The 16,268-nt window shown below is 37.9% G+C and overlaps 1 protein-coding gene and 1 pseudogene across 7 annotated transcripts in view; one reads left to right on the top strand and one right to left on the bottom strand.

Moving 5' to 3' along the window:
• LOC106874846 (neuronal membrane glycoprotein M6-a) overlaps positions 1 to 16,268 on the bottom strand; it is a 664,201-nt gene that overhangs the window by 279,449 nt on the left and 368,484 nt on the right. The window lies entirely within an intron of this gene.
• LOC128248437 (5S ribosomal RNA) lies at positions 3,144 to 3,261 on the top strand (annotated as a pseudogene).

The following is a 16,268-nucleotide window of genomic DNA, read 5'->3' as shown; positions in this document are numbered from 1 at the left end:
TGTACATATATATATACATGTACATATATATATACATACATATATATTTGAAAATGATTGTCATGGCAAGAATATTAACAACAATAGCAACAAAATAATGCATGAAATAAAATATACTTTCGAAAATAATAATTGCTTGTATGAGAATTGAAATTAATTTCTTTAAGAAACAATACGAAATTCTTTCAAAGAAAACACGAGTAATTTTCTAACGAGATGGAATGGTGGGAGCGAGGTTGGGAGATGATGTTTGTGTTCATTTGGAAGATTAGAAAAAATTGTTTGAAATTTCAGGACTCATCTCTTCTTATTGTACAAGAAAATTTTATTTTAATGGTTGCTGTCGTTAATGAAGTTGTTATTTTGACCGTGTTTTGCCCTAATCACAGATATTCTAACTGTAATCATAGCGCTCGTTTGTTTGTTGTTATTTTTAGACATAATGCACCCAGACTGCATTGTACAATGTTGCCTTTATTTATAAGAATGCCAAATGTATTTACGAGAGCAAATTTTGAGTCTCATTTCTAACAATCAGAACCAACACACGAAGCAGTTTTGCCGACACAAACAAACGTCACCTAATTTTGTAGGTCTCCAATATTTTATTTGATATTTTATGGAGCCCGAACAACACAAACTGAAATATCGAACTCGAGACAAGACTAAATATTATAAAGCTTAACATTAAATAAAAGAAAAAAGAAAGTGAGCTGGCAGAATCCTTAGCACGCCGGGTAAAATGCTTAGCGGCATTTCGTCCGTTTTTACGTTCTGAGTTCAAATTCCGCCGAGGTTGACACTGCTATCTTTTAGGGGTCGATAAAATAAGTACCATTTGAAAACTGGAGTCGATGTAATCGATTAGGCCCTCCCCCGAACTTGCTGGCCTAGTGCCAAAATTTTAAATCAATATTAAATAGAAATAAAGATCTTGTCCTGGAACAAGAGGAAATCGAAGAGATTAGATATATTGGCGTTCCTTGGGTTTCGATGATGAGCATTTATTTATTACATCAGCTGAATTACTCGTTGAAATAATATGTGATACGTGCATTCTTGACCTAATTTCCAAGCCAATATGTAACATGGACGGCGCTTCGAATAGCAGTTACAATCCACTTGACAGGTTCTATTGACCTGAAGCGTCACCATTTTCACTCATAGTGCATAAATCGATCCGAGGCTATGGTAAAATACATTTGCCAAAGATAAGAGACCCAGAGGTCGAACCCACCACTATAACTTACAATTGTGAAGCGAACTTCTTAGCAATTGACTAAACCTTCTTCTAAGATTATTACGTCTCAATATTCATGAGAAAAACTGCCGCTTCATTAATTTACAAACTACCTAACATTTTAGATACAAATATTTTGGGTCGAAAACCTAGTAAAACACATGTATCTACGTTATATGTGTGGACGGTAAAGAAAAGTAAAAAATTATACTCGAAGTTAGATCAGATCCAGTGTGAAGAAAATAAAAGCAATATATATAAAATTAATTGTTCTAATTTCTAAAACAAAAGCTCGCAAAGATACGGTAAACTAGAATTTTACGAACGTAATTGTTAGTTAAATAAGCAAAATGGACGTCATTTTCTTCGATTGCAGTGAGAAATTGTTTGTGAGATACATTTTCGAATTTTGTTTAATTCTTTTTTTCTATAGATTTGACAATAGATTAATCAAGTTGTTTCATAAACTTCCCTGGCCAATTAACTTCTCAATGATATTGATTATGACTGAGAAACAGGAAATATATTTCTCAAGGGCAAGCAAATAAACAATGCTGTATACTCTGCCAAAAACATGCTCGATTCTGTTTATATCTCAGTTTCGGCGCTTTTTCTGTTGCTTTTGTTTTTCTCAAGACTCTTTCATGATCATATTGAACAGCGAAAGCTTTGCATACAATACATATTGCTGATACAACTACTAATCAACTAATTGATTTATATTTGCTGATAGCAACAACTATATCGAAAACATAGCATTGTCAAATGCAGTCAGCAAAATAATGAATTGAATGTAGAGCGGGCATAAAATATGTATGCATGCACGCATGTATATGGATGGATATATATATAGAGAGAGATAGAGATAGATAGATAGATAGATAGATAGATAGATAGATAGATAGATAGATAGATAGATAGATATACATACATATATATATATTTATATACAACAGACACATATATACACACTTACAGATACATACACACATTTCTGCATTTTGAATATGTGACCAAGGTTTGCAAATGCAAAGAGAAGTTCTCAATTCTTCAATGTTCAAAGAGAAGAATATGTTATATTCTTTTATAATTTACTTGTTAATAAATCCGATTCCATATCAGTCCTCCGATTCACAACTTGCTCATACAACTGCTTCAGATACGAGGACCAAACCAAAATGCTACGTGCAGTTGGCAATTTCTTTTCCTTTCTTTTTTTACGACGAAGAGCTATGCTCGAAACGTCAAAATCACTTTCGTTTTACTGAGCGTCAAAATAATACATTCCTTGCACTCGTTCTCTTGTCTATTATTGTTAATTTTATTGTTCGTTTATTTGAATTGATTGTGTGTGCGTGTGTGTGAGAGAAAGAGAGTGGTTTTAATGAAGCTGAAAAGCTTCACAAACTGTTTCTTAGACATTCATATTACACATCCAATCATCAAAGTTATGAGAAATTTAGCTAAATGCTCACGACCCTCAGATGATTGGTTGCATGTATATCTGAGTGACAGTCTGTGAACCTTTTTAACTTCAATGAAATATTTTTTTCTCTGCCTTTGGTATTCGAATACTATTTTTTACATCTACCTTGTTTTGATACATGCGCGCACACACACACACACACACACACACACACACACACACACACACACATATACACACACACACACACACATACATACGTACATACATACATATTCTGCCAGTTTTCCTAATTGGAGTAAAACTCGTAAAAGAAAACGTTCATACGAAAGAATGCTCAATGGTTTCGAACCGTGTAGCAGTTCTTATTTGAGGCTGAATTTTGTGAATTGCTGTTAGAAGTTATACGTATCCAATACTAAAAAGCCTCAAGATCGAAAACGTGAAATTCCAGGGATAACTTACACGTAATTCAACCCTAGATAATATATCACATTGAAAGCACCGGTTCTCGTCCGATTACCGAAGTTAAGCAACGTCGAGCCTAATGAGTACTTAGATGGGTGACCGCTTGGGAAACCTAGGTGCTTTAAGCGTGGCAGACTTTTATAGGCGTAGGAGTGACTGTGTAGTAAATAGGTTGCTTACCAACCACATGGTTCCGGGTTCAGTTCCTCTGTATGACACCTTGGGCAAGTGTCTTCTACTATGGCTTCGGGCTGACCAAAGCTGAAAGAAGCCCGTCGTATATGTGTGTGTGTTTGTGTGTGTCTGTGTTTGTCTCCTCAACATCGCTTGACAACCGATGCTGGTGTGTTTACGTCCCCGTAACTTAGTGGTTCGGCAAAAGAGAACGATAGAATAAGTAGTAGGCTTACAAAGAATAAGTCCTGGGGTCGATTTGCTCTCGACTAAAGGCGGTGTTACAGCATGGCCGCAGTCAAATGACTGAAACAAGCAGCGAGAAATTTTGAGTAACGACGGAGTGAATCAGTGGCTAGAATCAGTGGCTAGTGAATCAGTGTCTAGTCGTATATATGGAGTACTTTTTCAACAATTTTTAAATTCAAGCATTAGGTGTATAGACAGGTGTTGGTGCGTGACGAGAGATATGTGAGCATGCGTATAAATGTGAGCAGGTATTATCTATGCTGTCGAGAAATTTAGCATATTGAAGTATGTAATATTTTCTACAGTTGTTTCGAATATTCTTTAGCCTTCATTTTCGTATGTATTATTATTATTGTTGTTGTTGTTGTTGTTGTTACACGTGACGGTGGGGGTATAATTCAGTAGCTTGTTAAAATACTGCCATTTTTCCAATTTGCATAATTCAAACGCTTATACAGCAAGATGTTAGAACGTAACAATTATCAAAACGTTGAGGTGTGAAGGAATGTAACTAACAGTTATATTAGAGGAAATCTGATGAAATTGGGCGGAGATTAAACTATTTCCGAAACCAATTTAACTATTGGAGAATTATTATTATTGTTGTTGTTGTTGCTGTTGTTGTTGTTGCTGTTGTTTCTCTTGTTGCTAACACCATCATCTTCATCCTCATTATATGAAATGATTAGCCAAGCTTTTATTTCATTTTACTAAATAGATTTGTGTGTGTGTGTGTGTGTATATATATATATATGGATAGTGGAGTCTTGGATACACTACAGCTGACAAAAAGTGAAACTACAACAATGCAAATCCTACTATATATACAGTTACCAGAACCACTACTGCCTCTACTATAACCAGATAATACAACTACCACCACAATTACTACTACTGCTATGACCACGCATACGATTATCCTCACCAATACAAACTACCACCACTATCACAATCACCAACAGAAAGAAATAAGAAGACTGCCACCAGTACAGCTATTAATAATATCACATCAACACGAAGATATGTAATGCTGGTGGGATGTGAAGCATTTCTAAATGCTGTTATGTCGGCCATTGCAAAAAATAATACTTCATAGAAATCCATACACCAAAAAGACTTAAAATTCAGAATTAACAATGATGTTAAATGTATTACATGAATTAACAATATACACACCGGAAAATACGTATCAGCATTGTTTATAATGCATTCATTTGTCCTGGGTTTAGCATTTTATAGTGGGAGAGAGGGATAAGGATAAGATATTTTTCTAGGCAACGCACATAGTTTGAATAATTGATCATTGAGCAACATTGTCACAACAGTCTGTCTCTACATCAATCCACACATGACTGGCTTTGTTTTGCTTGAATAAGAATCGATCTAGATATGTTTTTTTGATTCTTTGCTATGCACATTGTATGTTTGTCAGTCAGTCTGTCTGTCTGTCTGTCTATCTGTCTGTCTGCCTGCCTGTCTGTCTTTCGCTGTCTATGTGTCTATTTCTTCTTCTGTCTATTTACCAGTCTGTCTCTTTGTTCAGTTGCTTGTCTGTAAATTGTCTATATTTCTGTTTTATGATATTTTATTTTACATTGCATTTTGCGAACAATTACGTCGTTAGTTATAGGTTTCTAATGGACCAATTATTGTTTTATTTCATTTACGATGGTCAGAATAATAAAGGAATGTCTATGTAACTCGGAAAAACACTATTTTATCGGTTTTCTCGATGTTGCTCAGAATTTTCCCCGATTCACAAGAAAAATACACACACACACACACGAATACAAATACACGCAAAAAAGGAATTTGAGTGTGTCAGACACAGATAGATAGATAGATAGATAGATAGATAGATAGATAGATAGATAGATAGATAGATAGATAGATAGATAGTGAGAAAGAGAGAGAAGTTAGAAAATAAAGGAGAGAGAAAAGGTATTAATGGCGTAGAGAGAAAAATGGCGAGAAGAAAATGAGAGATAGAAAGCAGGTAGAGAGAAAATGCACAGAGAAAGGAGAAAAAGAGAAAGACAAAGAGAGACATAAAGAGAGAGAAAGAGCGAGCGAGAGAGTGAGAGAGAGAAAGTGAGAGAAAGGTGGAAGGGAGAAAAAGAGCGAAAGAGTAAGAATGCAGAGTATGATAAAAAGTGCAGGAAGGGGAAATTTTAGTGAGAAGAGCAGCATCTTTGACCCTTTTTCCAGTTCTTGAATGACTAAAGGGAGAAAGCGGGGAAAGAAAGAAAGGAAGAAAGGAAGGAAGGACGGGACGAAGGAAGGACGGGACGAAGGAAGAGAGGGAAGGAGGGAGGGAGGAAACGAGGAAGTTATCCATGAACTTGAGACTACATAAGATCAATGAAGAGAGACTCTGGCCCACGCCATTGATCCTAACGAAACAATTTGTCCTATGAACATGAACAAAGATTAACTCAGTATATAATAACAAACACAGAAATTATAACAAATACCGAACCAATAAAAAGAACAATAACAAAGAGCAACAGCACTAACACAACAGCGACGATAAAAATAGCGAGCCAAAGCGGTGAGCTGGCAGAAACGCTAGCACGCCGGGCGAAATGCTTAGCGGTATTTCGTCTGTCTTTACGTTTTGAGTTCCAATTCCGCCGAGGTCGACTTTGCTTTCATCCTTTCGAGGTCGATTAAATAAGTACCAGTTACGCACTGGGATCGATATAATCGACTTAATCTGTTTGTCTGTCCTTGTTTGTCCCCTCTGTGTTTAGCCCCTTGTGGGCAATAAAGAAATAAGAAATGTTAGCACGCCGGGCGAAATGTTACGTTTTGAGTTCCAATTCCGCCGAGGTCGACTTTGCCATTCATCCTTTCGAGGTCGATTAAATAAGTACCAGTTACGCACTGGGATCGATATAATCGACTTAATCTGTTTGTCTGTCCTTGTTTGTCCCCTCTGTGTTTAGCCCCTTGTGGGCAATAAAGAAATAAGAAATGTTAGCACGCCGGGCGAAATGTTACGTTTTGAGTTCCAATTCCGCCGAGGTCGACTTTGCCTTCCATCCTTTCGAGGTCGATTAAATAAGTACCAGTTACGCACTGGGATCGATATAATCGACTTAATCTGTTTGTCTGTCCTTGTTTGTCTGTCCTTGTTTGTCCCCTCTGTGTTTAGCCCCTTGTGGGCAATAAAGAAATAAGAAATGTTAGCACGCCGGGCGAAATGTTTAGCGGTATTTCGTCTGTCTTTACGTTCTGAGTTCCAATTGGGCCGAGGTCGACTTCGCCTTCCATCATTTCGGGGTCTATAAATTAAGCACCAGTTGCGTACTGGGTTCAATCTAATCGACTGGCCCCCTTCCCCAAAAATTTCGGGCATTGTGTCTAGAGTAGAAAAGAATAATAATAGCAAGCCAATGACTGGTAGATCCTTTAGTTGGTTACTAGATCTACAATAATTATTATTAAGCTGGCAGAATCGTTAGCACGACGGGCGAAATGCTTAGCGACATTTCGTCCGTCTTTACGTTCTGAGTTCAAATTCCGCCGAGGTCGACTTTGCCTTTCATCCTTTGAGGGCGATAAATTAAGTACCAAGTGCGTACTGGAGTCGATCTAAAAGACTGGCCCCTTCCCCCAAAATTTCAGGCCTTGCGCCTATAGTAAAAAGGATTATTACTATAAGATGAAAGAAAGAAAGAAAGAAAGAAAGAACGCACTACTAAAACTGATGCAGCAACAAGAAATAGCAGCAAAATATCCCTCAACTCACACGCTAATGCCTTTAAAATATATGAACGACGCTTAGTTTTATATACCCTTAGATACATTGTCTAAAAAAAATATCTATTACAAAAGAGGTGGTCATGTTTGGAGCACTTTTCATGAAGAGCCTACTTGATCAGAACTGCTTTATACATCAACAACAACAACAAAGGTATTCAGGATAACTCAAACATTATTGCACTGTCATGTAACGCCGCCATTCTTCATACAAATTGTAATGTGTATTTATACAACCAAATAAACATGGCGAACACTCTTCTACCAACAACCGCCTATTACTCGTCCTTCACCATCACTACTGGTACGATTTGCGACATAGACCCCACAACCACAACAACCACCACCAAAACTACTTCTATAACAAACGATTAACCCTCTAGGTGGATGCTACAGCTGCTAGGATTAGCAGCCAAGACTTCTCAAATTACACCTTAGCCTCTCAGAAAATGACACAAAATGATAAATTAGACAACGTAGTATTGGGATCATTGCAAATAGAGGGGGTGGGATGGTTAGTAATGGATAAGATATCTTTGAACTCAGGCCTTCTGGATTAGGCTGAACCTGGGACTAAACAATAACAGCATAAATCTCCATAAAATTTATATAAAAATCATTCTTTCTTTTTTACTCACCGCCATCAAATCAATTACGTTTTTAAGTGATTTTAAATGAATATTTAAGGCGAGTAAGGGACGTTATGGCTGTGTGGTAAGTAGCTTGCTTAGCAACCACATGGTTCCGGGTTCAGTCCCACTGCGTGGCACTCTGGGCAAGTGTCTTCTACTATAGCCTCGGGCCTACCAAAGCCTTGTGAGTGGATTTGGTAGACGGAAACCGAAAGAAGCCTGTCGTATATATGTATATGTATATGTGTGTATGTGTTTGTGTGTCTGTGTTTGTCCCCGCCTCCAACATCGCTTGACAACCGATGGTGGTGTGTTTACGTCCCCGTAATTTAGCGGTCCGGCAAAAGAGACTGATAGAATAAGTACTAGGCTTACAAAGAATAAGTCCTGGGGTCGATTTGCTCGACTAAAGGCGGTACTCCAGCATGGCCGCAGTCAAATGACTGAAACAAGTAAAAGAGTAAAAGAGTCTATATATATGTGTGTGTGTGTGTGTGTGTGTGTGTGTGTGTGTGTGTGTGTGTAAGCTCCCTCGGGATTGGTTGGAATATTTGGCCAAACGAAGAAGCAGTGGGGTAAATAAACCTAAGACAAATGGTATTGATGGTGATTACATTGTGGCTCTTTAAGGTTGCAGTTATGGTAGAAGTGGTGGTGGTGGTGGTGGTGGTGATAGTTGCGCTCGTGGTTGTAGAAGTAGCGTTGATGTTAATGGTGGCTGAGATGGGATCTTTTTTTTCAGTGTAGGTGTTAATATCGGTAATAGATATATGATGCGCGTGCGCGCGCGCGTGTGTGTGTGTGTGTGTGTGTGTGTGTGTGTGGTGATAGTTGAGAAAGCGGAGAGTAAAGAGAGACGGGTATGATGGAGGTAAACAGAAAAAAAAAATCTATGATAGAAAAAGATTCAAATACAAAAAATTAAAGAAAATTAAAAATCAAATGCAAGAAATAATAATAATAATAATGATGATGATGATGATGATGATAATAATAATAATGGTGGTGATAGTGGCGGTGGTGATGATTTCTGCAAAAAGGTCAGGCTTTCGTCTTCCCTTCTCTCCAACCTTTTGCATATCCCCACAACCCATTTACTTCGCTATTTTCTACCGTATTCTTCCTACCCTAACCTTCCTCCCTTTATGCCTTCCTTCCTTCCTTCGCCACCTTCACGGTAACATCCAACCTTTAATCTACAAATAAAAATAAAAGAACGACAAAATATCGAATAAAGCAGCACGTTGTACTTGATCGTTCCGTAGTATGTAATCGGTTGAACTTAAATAATCCTAATACCGGTAGCGGAGGAATGTGTTCGCTATTGACTCAGTCAGTATTCAATGGTTCCTTTCTGTATTTTATTAAACAACGTCAAATAAAGAGCAACAACAACAACAACAACATCAACAACAGCAGCAACGGCAGTCTTGCGGTCGAAGGGATGGGAAAGGCTGGCACAACGATTTCAAACAATAAAGATTACTGCTGCATCGATTTTAGCGGTTAGTTTTTCTTCTTCTGCTTCTTCTTCAATAATAATAATGATAATAATGATTCCAAGTTTTTGCCACAAGGATACCTTGAGGGGTGTGGGAATTACGTCGATTACGTCGACCCCAGTGCGTAACTGGTACTTATTCAATCAACCCCGAAAGGATGAAAAACAAAGTCGACCACGGTGGAATTTGAACGTAGAGGCAGACGAAATACCTATTTCTTTACTGCCCACAAGGGGCTACACACAGAGGGGACAAACAAGGATAGACAAACGGATTAAGTCGATTATATCGACCCCAGTGCGTAACTGGTACTTAATTTATCGACCCCGAAAGGATGAAAGGCAATGTCGACCTCGGCGGAATTTGAACTCAGAACGCAGTGGCAGACGAAATACCGCTAAGCATTTCGCCCGGCGTGCTAACGATTCTGCCAGCTTGCTGCCTTAATAATAATAATAATAACAATAATAACAATAATAATAATAATAATTATTATTATTATTATTATTATTAGGGTGGCAAGCTGGCAGAATCGTTAGGACGCCGGGCGAAATGCTTAGCGGTATTTCGTCCGTCTTTATGTTCTGAGTTCAAATTCCGCCGGGGTAGACTTTATCTTGCAACCTTTCGGGGTCGATAAAATAAGTACCAGTTGTGTACTGGGGTTGATGTAATCGACTATTCCCCCCCCCCCCCACCCTCCGTATTTCAGGCCTTTTGCCTATAGTAGAAAGGATTATTATTACTATTATAAATTGAAAGGAAAACGATGTAAAATGTAGTATCATCTTTTAATTGTTTGAAGCATTAAACTGCGTCCATGCTGGAACACCCTTGAAGAAATTTAGCCCTGCGAATCTATCCCCAGTACGTTTTTTAAAACCCTGTACTTATTCTATCGGTCTCTTTACCGAACCGTCAATGTCGGGTGTGAAGCGATGGTAGTGGTCGTGGTCGTGGGGGGAGGCAAACACAGACAGAAACACACACACACACACACGCATAAAGCTTCTGACCAAGTCATATAAATTCGTAAGGCCTGTTTCTCGTCTTCAGAGGCGTATATATTTCCCCCACCCCCACCCGGACTGGACGTCGGTCCATCGCAAGATTACCAATTTTTGCCAGTTGAGTGGACTGGAGCAACATGAAATGAAGTGTTTTGCTCAAGAACTCATCGCAACGCTCGGTCCAGGAATCAAATCCTCAATCTTACGAACATGCGTCTAACAGACTAACCATTAAGCCCCGCACCTTCACGAAGTCTAATGTGTCTTTTCTTAATCTAAAATTGTAGGATGTGATTTGAAGTAAATTTAGTTGCTACTTCTACCAGGTCGAGCGACTACCTAGAGGCTTCCCCGTTGGTCAGTAAGTCTGAAAATTGTTGCAGTTATTATTGTTTGATTCTAGATTGGCTCTGATTGATCTATAATAATATGCATTCAAACAAGGACATAAATACAGCGCATTCTAGGACAACATTATGCAATGAGATAATGTTTTTTTTAAAGAAGGTAATATGTAATTTGGTTGCTGTTTCTCGCATGCTGACTGGCTACATAGAAATTCGCTTGCTTGTTCACGTAGAGAATCATTTGTTGGCGCTTGGACACCTGGTTACTTGGCATTACACGAAAGAGAGAAAACAGGTTTCACAGAATAGGACATCAAACCGCTGACGCTAACTTCCTTAGTTAATCTGGCGAAAAGCATGATGACAGGTGAGGAAGACAGTTAGTTACCCACAAATACACACACACATACACACATACACACACACACACACACACACACACACACAAATATGCAGAGAGAGGGGGAGGGGGAGAAAGAGATGCTGGGAAAGATGGAAAAGTTCTCGAAATGCTAATGAGCCATTAGTTCAAATCATCTGATAATGTTTCTTCATGATTCTGGGCCAAACACTTAATATTTTCTACATTACTACGGGCTAGAAATCTTTAATCTCAGACCAGAATCCTCACACAATTGACTTCGATGTGAACTCTATGTGTGTGTGTATGTGTGTAACAGAGAGAGATGCCAACGTTAGTCTCACTATACATTAAGAATTTCTGCAGTGTAATGACAGAGTGGTACAACAATTTCGAAAAGATATACTCTATTACATGTATTGAGTGCGTTTTCTCTCGCCTTTTCTACTCAGACATCCCATAACACACGTGTATATACGCACACATATATATAAACACATACGTACACGCTCGTTAACAGCCACATACACAAACACACACACACACACACACACACATATTATGGTAGTTTTACTTCATGCGCAAAACATGTGAGAGGCGATTAATTAATAGTTCGATATGTTGAGATCTTAAGAGATCAATCTTAAGATCAATCAGTAAATTAATAAATTCTCTGGCCGCCATTGAAGTACAACATTTTCTTTAGGTCACACTGACATTCCAGTAATGGATTGTCGATTTATCACCCTTTGTGTTTCTCCTCCCTTCTTATTACAACTCAGCCTATCCCCCATTTTAATACTACCACTTGGTGCTTTGGTCTCTGGTCCGAACAGAACTTCTGTCTGTCTTTGTTTGTTTCTTTCTTTCTTCCCACCAGTATCAGAAACCCCGAAAAGGGTCATAAGTGGTGCCCTTCCTCTTTTGAGTATGCCACTAAACAAAGAAATAATTGCCCGCCCCCGAGTCCAAATCACATGCCGTGTTTATTCTTTTATTTCTTATTCTTTTATTTTTTATTCTTTTATCAATTATAGGATTGCAGCCAAATGGGGCACCACCTTTAAGGGCTTTTAGTTGAATAAATTGATCTCAGTACTCATTTTTCGTATTTTTTTTCTTCTTTTTTTTAAAAGTCTGGTACTCATTCTGTTGGGGGTTTTTTTCCCCACCCGAAGTATTCAATTATGGAGGGCGTAAACAAACCAACAATGGTTGTCAAGCAGTGGAAGGGGAACAAACACACATACATACACACGCAAACACATATATTGCACAAGCTTCCACACAGTTTCCGCCAACAAAATTCACAAACAAGGGTTTGGTCAGCTCGCGGTTATAGTAGTGCCACGCAGTGGGACAGAACTCAGAACTATGTAGTTGTAAAGCGAACTTCTTAACCACACAACCATCAAATAGAATAAATGTGGCTGTGTGGTAAGAAGCTTGCTCCTCAACCGCATGGTTCCGGATTCAGTCCTACTGTGTGACACCTTGGGCAAGTATCTTCTACTATAGCCTCAGGCTGACCAAAGCCTTGTAAGTGGATTCGGTTGACGGAAATTGAAAGTAGCCTGTCCATGTGTGTGTGTTTGTCCCCTCCCACCGCTTGACAACAGGTGCTGGTGTGTTTAAATCCCCGTAACTTAGCCCTTCGACAAAATACCGATAGAATAAGTACCAGACTTTAAAAAAAATGTACTGAGGTCGATGCATTCGACTGAAAATTCTTCAAGATGGTGCCCCAGCATGGCCGCAGTCAAATGACTGAAACAAGTAAAAGATAAAAGGTAAAAAAAATATCGTGATAGTTCTTTTAGGAAGAGAACTGACTTCAATTTTGTACTACTAAGTCAAATTACGAATTACTAGAACAGAACATCTGGTTGTTTAGAATGTGACCCGGGCACCACCAAATATTTTGTCTTCATGGGGCGTTTATCGTGCTATCTTAACCTGATGGTTCTCATACTATACGAAATATTGCCTCTCCACAAGAGTATTTGAACTCAATTACGAAGTGAAACACTCATGAATTACATGTTATTTCCTTTAACTATAGTATTTATCCAAGGTGCATATTTGGAGCTAGAAGCTAGATCGACGGAGACTACGAACTATTGATTGATTTATTGACTGACACCCGATCAAATCTATTAGTTTCAGCTCTCTTTCCCTCCTCACTCTCTCTCTCTCGCTCTCTCTAAAAAGAAAAGGAAGTTACATAACCAACAGCAATACAGCTATCAGCACTGATATAAAAAAAATAACAAACACATAAGCTAACTACAGAGTTAATAGTAATATAGTCAACAGTTACATAGCTAACAGAAACAAAGCTAAGTTATAAATCTATTAGTTTTATGGTTAGTAATGAAACTCACAATAATATTATGACTGAGGGGCGTACGTTGTTTATACAACTCATGTCTATACAGAATGTACCTTTGCGAGATTTCTCCTAGTCAGTCTTTTAATCTATCATAGCGCTGAGTGTTTGTTTACTTAAACACTATATATTTCTCAGTTATATAAAACCTATTAAGTAAAATAAAAGACCAATACTCGAAGAGGAGGTCTAACAAAGACCGAATTATGTGGCGGTTTACTCCCAGACTTGCCAAAGATCGGACTCACTTCGCATTAAATGTCTACATTTAACTTCACTAGGGATGCATTTGTAATTAACATTTTTTAGCTCACATGTTAGTTTCGAATTAATTAACAGTAATATAACCAACAGTACCATAATTAAAAGTAACAATACCATAGGTTAGTTTTTTAATTGAAGTTATATATATCTATCGGGCCGCTAAAATTAGCAAGTGCACCAAAATTTAGTCAAGTCAACGAGGCGACGTTTAGTTAATTAGGAAGACTTTAAGTCGTTGCATGGACGGCTAGAAATGATAGCCAATGCCTCCTTTATATCACATTTTGTCGTTTTAAAAAAGAACACATTTAATAATGTGATTCTATGTATGAAGGCGGAGGCGCAATGGCCCATTGGTTAGGGCAGCGGACTCGCGGTCATAGGATCGCGGTTTCGATTCCCAGACCGGGCGTTGTGAGTGTTTATTGAGCGAAAACACCTAAAGCTCCACGAGGCTCTGGCAGGGGATGGTGGCGAACCATGCTGTACTCTTCCACCACAATTTTCTCTCACTCTTACTTCCTGTTTCTGTTGTGCCTGTAATTCAAAGGGTCAGCCTTGTTACACTGTGTCACGCTGAATATCCCCGAGAACTACGTTAAGGGTACACGTGTCTGTGGAGTGCTCAGCCACTTGCACGTTAATTTCACGAGCAGGCTGTTCCGTTGATCGGATCAACTGGAACCCTCGACGTCGTAAGCGACGGAGTGCCAACAACAACATCTATGTATGAGACAGAAAAGTCTGGAAGGTCATGGATGGAATGTCTAATTAGGTCAAAGCTGATTTGAGACTAACCATCATAATCATCAACAACAACAAACATAACAAAGTCAAAAGACAGCCAAACCTCATATGAAAAAGTAGGTCATGATTAGAGTGCTTTGGGGAGAAAAAGGTTTCGCCTAAAACTAAATTAACACCTGCCCTGCTGTAAAATACCAACATTGAATGAGAAAACCGCAGTCACACCTGAAAACAATCATATATAATATATGATGAATTTTAGAATTATTCCTTCTGTCCTATCGTTTTATATTTCTGAAACAATGCTGTGTTCTTAAATCTTTACGTAAGCAGTTTTAGTTCTTTCTTTTCCTCCTCTTTAATTCTATGCAATTAATTATACGTCTTAAACGTACAACAGTTCGTTTAGAGAATTAATCTGTCGCAGAGCAATTCTCTCTACCTAAAGTAGAAAGAATTATCAATAATCTGCTTAAGTGAGAAGATAGGTTTATCTCGCGTATCAAGTGCTGAACACATTGAATTTCAACTATCTTTTACTGGAATTACGCAGGTGTTCACAGCTGTTATCTGTCATCCATTAACACCAAAGAACAGCAGATAAGTGTCGTCAATAACAAAAGGATTTTGAAAAGGATTATATCACATTTTCTTATCCCGTCCTACCAATTCTTTATGATTCATACTTCAACAGCTAAATAGCACAGCATATTCCCTGTCATATTTTAGTATTTCGTTTACTCAGCCATATTTTGTATTTCGTTTTCTTTGTCATATTTTTGTATTTCATTTTAAATTTTTAACACGTAATATCTCAACAAAATATATCACTTGTGATGCAACTTGTAATCTTGAAAATAAATATTTTATTGCAAGCGAATACTGCTTGTCATCAAGAAGATACGTACTGTAAAACGGTTTACATTTTATCGTTAATGTGCAACTGCATTTAAACAGTATTCAGTGACGAGTTAAAAAGAACTGGGTAACAGAATAGCGAATCGAATGAAGTTCTTGAAAAGTAAGGAGATGGTATAACAACTGCAAATGATTCTGTCTATTTGAAGTGGGATATAATGTTCTGTAATTTATGTTCGAATATGAATACAGTCATCTGACAACTTATTTATATCAACAAAGCAATACTTACATAATTACAAAAGGATATTGCTAATGCACCCAGGAATAGGATTGTAGGATTTATATCGGCTCCTATTAAATATCGTATAGATGTATGTGTGTGTGCGCGCCTGAACGAGCGCTTGCGCACGTATATATCCAACTACTCCAATCACACATAAAATAACAGCTCATCTATCATCCATTCTCAATCACATATATTTAACACTCTTCTAAACCAATGATGGAAGACCCTTAGCAGCGAATAAAATTCCCTAAGTGTTCACATTTGAAATCTAGTTGAAGCAATTCGAAAGCGTTAAAGCAAAAATAACTTTAATAAGTTGAATATTTACAAATTTGTCAAATTTATGATTTTTCTCAAACTAAATAAATTAAATAGCACTCTGTACATCTGACTTAACGTGGATACATTATAGAAAGCCACAAAACTGCAGTGTTTGCTTTGAGAGAACTACTCGTATAGCTGAATAGTGCTACAAAACACAGAAGTGCAAAGACAAAGAAATCACCATTTAGCAATTTCCCCACTGTTGCTGGACACTTTTCGTCTG

Source organism: Octopus bimaculoides, chromosome 7, assembly GCF_046866305.1.
Source record: "Octopus bimaculoides isolate indiv1 chromosome 7, ASM4686630v1, whole genome shotgun sequence".
Taxonomy (NCBI): domain Eukaryota; kingdom Metazoa; phylum Mollusca; class Cephalopoda; order Octopoda; family Octopodidae; genus Octopus; species Octopus bimaculoides.
Note: the sequence above shows the minus strand (reverse complement) of the source record. Positions and strands in the feature narration are given on the sequence as shown.